This window comes from Physeter macrocephalus, chromosome 16 (assembly GCF_002837175.3).
Source record: "Physeter macrocephalus isolate SW-GA chromosome 16, ASM283717v5, whole genome shotgun sequence".
NCBI lineage: Eukaryota > Metazoa > Chordata > Mammalia > Artiodactyla > Physeteridae > Physeter > Physeter macrocephalus.
Window position 1 is genome coordinate 30,799,042 of NC_041229.1, and position 5,657 is coordinate 30,804,698.

Below are 5,657 nucleotides of genomic sequence, written 5' to 3' on the forward strand. Positions count from 1 at the left end.
ACTCCCAGAGCCTCCCATCACATGGGGAGTCTGGTGCAGGAATCCAAGCCCAGCCAAGATTCACCCTGCTGCCGCTCTGACCCCTCCACCACGCTCCCCTCGTTCACTCTGCTCTGGTCTCCTACTCGCTCCTGGCTCTTCCCCAGACACGCCAGACTCTATACCACCTAAAGGCTTTGGTAGCTACTGTTCCCTCTGCCTGGAATATTCTTCCCCCTAAACACTGATGAGACCCACTTTCTCCTTACATTTAAATCTCTGCTCAAATGCCACCTTCTCACTTCTGCATTCCCTGCACCCAGAACAGTGCCTGGAACACATAGAGGACACTCAAAAAACATTTTCGAACATATATAAAAGAAAATAGAAGAGGAGGAAGTGGTGGGGCTGTGGTAGATCCTTCAAAGTGATTGAATTTATTTTACATGAAGACAAAACTCTAGAGGAAAAAAATGGAGATTTCAAAAGAAACTACTGGGCAAGCTATCAATTTCCAGAAATTGCTGATTCCTATACTGAAATAGGTCTATAATTTAGAGAATTAACTCATTAAAATGATTGGGCAAGTGGAATGTGTTCTAATGGGACTTTTGACATCCCACCCCTTATAGAGACTGCTGTAAACACATTTACTCACCAACCTCAAAAGCTCACATTAGTGATCATTGCGTTACAGGCCTGGGATTTTACAAGAATAAACAAAATGCTAACTATATTGACATGTTTGTCTCTCATGGTACGTGATCTAAGATAAACATAACTGTTAGCCCTCTGACCCCAGCCTCCTAAAACTCACCCCTCAGTGACCCCCTCCAGTCTACACTGTGTGCTTGCTCCTTGCAGAGCAGTCTTTCTGTAAATGCAAACCCAGTCATGTCATTCCTGGGAAAGAAACACTCTAGTGGTTTCCCATCACAAACCCTTAATGTCTAGATGCCTTAGCCTGGCACACAAGGCTCCATGACGTTGCCCAGTGCACTCCTCTCCGTGACCTTTAAATATACCCATCAAGCCCTCAAAAGCCCTTGCTGCTACTGTGGCTGCTCCAGACTTGCTCTGGGCATTCGGCTCACCTTCTGCCTTCTTTGTTTTGCCAACATGTTCCAGCTCTGTGCCCTGGAACTTCATTTCATTCCTGCTCTTGGATCTCAGCTTGGGGTAGGACTTGTTCTCCTGGCTTTCACCATTGCCCATGGCTCACCCAGCAAATGACTCCTTCCCTCTGCCTTGCTGATTCAGTCATCCGAACTGTGGGTGAGATGTGTCCTCCAACAGGCAGGTCTCTGCCTACCTTTTCTGTCCCATCTCCTGGTTCTGCCCCCAGATAGACTCGTGCATAGAAATACCTTCAATTTCCTAGGAATAGATGCTTTTCAATATCTCCTCACCCCATAATTCCTCAGCTTGGAATTCTCCCCTCCCCACTTCCCTTGCCCAGTCCTCCTTCTAACCTCACCCATCTTGCTGGTGAACTCAGCTAAAGCTCCTGTCTATGGAAAGCCTACCCTGACCCCTCCTTTCCTCCATCCCACTCCCACTCTCAACAGCCCAGGAAGAAACAGGCTGGCCCTCTTCTGCCTTCATCTAGACTCCGAAATACCTCTGTTACTCCACTAATTACAATGTGGGACACTTTGAGTTTACATCTGAGTCTCTCCCTGGAGACTCTGAGACCATGGTAGGTAGGAACAGGTTTTTTATTTACCTTTTGTACCTCAGCACTAAGCCTAGTACCAGCCCATAGACTAAATGCAAGAGTTTTTGACTGAGTAAATAAATGAAGAGTGGGCAAACAAATGAATAAGTAAAATATGCCATTGAGTTCATCATACAGATTTTCTCAAATACAAACTTAAAGGGTACATGGATATAGTCTCTCAAAGTTTCACTGTTTTTTTTGTGGCGCAAATGTCATATTTTTTTAAGCATAGTTGATGTACATTATCATATAAGTATAGGTGTACAATTTAGTGATTCACAATTTGTAAATTTATAGCTATTATAAAATATTGGCTACATTCCCTGTGTTGTACAATATATCCTTGTAGCTTATTTTATACCTAATAGTTTGTACCTCTTAGTCCCCTACCCCTATCCTTCTCCTCCCCCCTTCTCTCTCCCCTCTGATAACCACTAGTTTGTTCTCTATATCTGAAATTTTCACTGTTTTTACAAAACTGTATGGTAGCATTAGAGGAAGATTTACAGATATGGTTAGGTATAAGGCCTTACCACCTTAACACTATTGTCGTCGTTTCCCCAGGTTTTCTTTTTTGCCTTTATACTTTTCTTTAGCAGACAGAAACAAATTTGCCCAATTTTGTGCTTTCCGTTTATGGTTAAAATTGTTCTTTTAATATTTTATGCACTGCTATTTCCTTTCTAATGACTAAATTATATAACATTGAATTGTTATCACTTACGTAACCACTTCCCTATTTTTAGACATTTAGGTTGTTTCCAAGTTTTTGCTCTTATAACTAAGAATAAAATAAACTCTTTTGCTTTTATTCTTTTACATTGATTTCTCACTGAAAATTCTTAGGAATATGCAATATGTCCAAAAATGTATGAACCCTTTTATGGTTCTTGGTATATAGCGCCGTTTAGAAGGATTCTACCAATTTGCAATGTAAAGGCACATTTTTTTGTCACAAAGATTCAGGCCATTTCTAATATCTTACTCCAAGTTCTCAATCTTATTATAGGAGAAAACTTTAAGCTCCTAAAGTGTAAAAACAATGTCTCATATCTCTGTACTTCCAGTGCCTAAAAAATGATTGATGCTCAATAAATATTTATTGAATATTTGAATGAATGTAGGTATTCATATGTATATAAGATCTTCTCTTTTTCTTTCTCTCCTCTCCTCTCCTTTCTTTTCCTGTTCTTGGTGAAGATAAACAAGTTGGCTTCTGCTTCTGGAAGGGGCTGACAGGCCCTCTTTGAGCTTCTCATTCTCACAAGTGATGCCAGATCATTTGATCATTTTCTGTATGGTGTTCTGAGGGTAGTCTTTGGTTTCAAATACACTTTTTCTTTCTTCTACTTTTATTCCACCTGATTCTAAAATATTTGTTTACCTAGAAATTCAGAATATCAGTTAATATTATTCTCTATTCTTTTTTTTTCAATGTAATTGTCTGATTTAATGTAAAAGTCGGGGTAATAAGAAAGGTATTAGAAGGCACAAAAATTAGAAACAAAAGTTAGATCTCTGGTGTCAGATACCCTAATAATTCACACAGATTATTCTAACTAATCTACAAAAATGTTAAATCTAATAACTGCATTTAGCAAATTTGGAGAATATAGTCAACATTTAAAAATCAAGGAAGACCTATAAAAGTAAATTTAAAAGTACCAGAAAGTAAAGCAAAAGTGTTTAGGGATAAGTTCAAGAAAACTTATAAAATAACTCTGCACTAAAACTTACAGAACATTGCTAAGATAAATGCCAGAGGACGAAAATAAGTACACGTTCATCAAATAAAAAACCTATTATTTAGATAACCATTCTTCCATAATAGATTTTTTTACTAACATCTTTATTGGAGTATAATTGATTTACAGTGGTGTGTTAGTTTCTGCTGTATAACAAAGTGAATCAGCTATACGTATACATATATCCCCATATCCCCTCCCTCTTGCATCTCCTTCCCAACCTCCCTATCCCACCCCTCTAGGTGGTCACAAAGCACCGAGCTGATCTCCCTGTGCTGTGCGGCTGCTTTTTTACATTTGGTAGTGTATATATGACCATGCCACTCTCTCACTTCGTCCCAGCTTACCCTTCCCCCCCCCATGTCTCAAGTCCATTCTCTACGTCTGTGTACATCTGTCCTGCCCCTAGGTTCTGCAGAGCTTTTTTCTTTTTTTTTTTTAGATTCCATATATATGTGTTAGCATATGGTAATTGTTTTTTTTATCTCTGGGCTTTCTATCCTGTTCCATTGATCTATATTTCTGTTTTTTGTGCCAGTACATTACTGTCTTAATTACTATAGCTTTGTATTATAGTCTGAAGAAAGACCTTCTAAACTAAAAAAATATATATCATTACAAAATGGAGTATGATATGATTTATGGGTTAAAGAAAACATTTTTACAAGTCAGGCATTCAAAGTGGAGTATATTTACTGGGGATGTCTGAAAGAAAGACCGTGATATGGCTGGCTGTGGGCTGGAAGGCCAGCTGGTGACTGATTGCTAGGAGCCTGCCTCACTGGAAGGCATTCATCCAGCCTGGGGCTGAATTCCTTGCAACTCAAGAAATGTAATCATTTATGAAAGCTAAACTCACTAGAGATTGAGATGTGGAAACCAGAGAAAGAGCTGAATCATTTGCAATGATAAATAGCATCAGTCAGGAGCTTGGGCAGGTTGGCTGGCCCCACCTCAGTGTCGGCAAGACTCGTGGGAGTGCTAGGGAGCTGCCTGGCCACCGGGGTCAGCCAAGTGGTCCACCTTCAGCCAACTCTAAGCCCATTGTTCCCTAGGACACTGCGTGGCACATGCATCAATGTATGTATTCCTGTAACTGTCAAGAACACAGATTTTTGAGCTCTGACAGATTTGGGTTAAAATCATGGAGCCACCACTTAATATCTACACGCAGTTCAACTAATTATTCACCTTCCCTAAGCCCAAGTTTCTTCATTTGTAAAATGAGGTGTTCTATAGTTTTGTGGAAAATGTACATAAGGTGCTTGGCTCAATGTCTGGCATATAATAGGGTTTAATAAAAGTTTCAATACCTTAGGGTAATGCTAGACACCTTTGTTTGATTCATTACATGGATTAAGGAAAAATTTCTCTCCCTGAGGGCAATCTTATTTTTCTTATTCCTAACTTTAATCATTCAATCAATCACTCATTCATACATTCATTTATTCAACAGCTGTTTATTGAAAACCTATTTTGTGCCAGACACTGTTTTATGCACTAGGGATATTGCTGCAGACAAAAGATAGAGTCCTTATCCTTATGGAGCTTACATTCTAGAAGTGAAAGACAGACAAAAAACACTTGAACAATATATAGCATGTCAATGTATACATTTAATGATGTAATGCTTTATTTTTTCCCCACAACTGTTATTTTAATCAATGGTCAATTCAATAACCAATGGCATATGAGAAGTAAGAAAATGTCATATATTCATTTTTTATTAATCCTTCACAATATTTCTGTGGAATTTTTGAAAATCATGGCAAAAAGCAATTCTGTAGTCTCCTATTTATGAACTGGACTGAACACTAAACATCCATTTAATCCTCTCAACATCCCTTGACATAGGTATTATCCCCACCTCACCCCCCCGCCATTTGACAATGCAGGAATAGTTTAGGAGGTTTCTCTATTCTGAGTTTTTTGAGGAACCTCCATACTGTTCTCCATAGTGGCTCTTTCAATTTACATTCCCAACAGTGCAAGAGGGTTCCCTTTTCTCCACACCCTCTCCAACATTTATTGTTTGTAGATTTTTTGATGATGGCCATTCTGACCTGTGTGAGGTGATACCTCATTGTAGTTTTGATTTGCATTTCTCTAATGATTAATGATGTTGAGCATTCTTTCTTGTGTTTGTTGGCAATCTGTATATCTTCTTTGGAGAAATGTCTGTTTAGGTCTTCTGCCCATTTTTGGACTGGGTT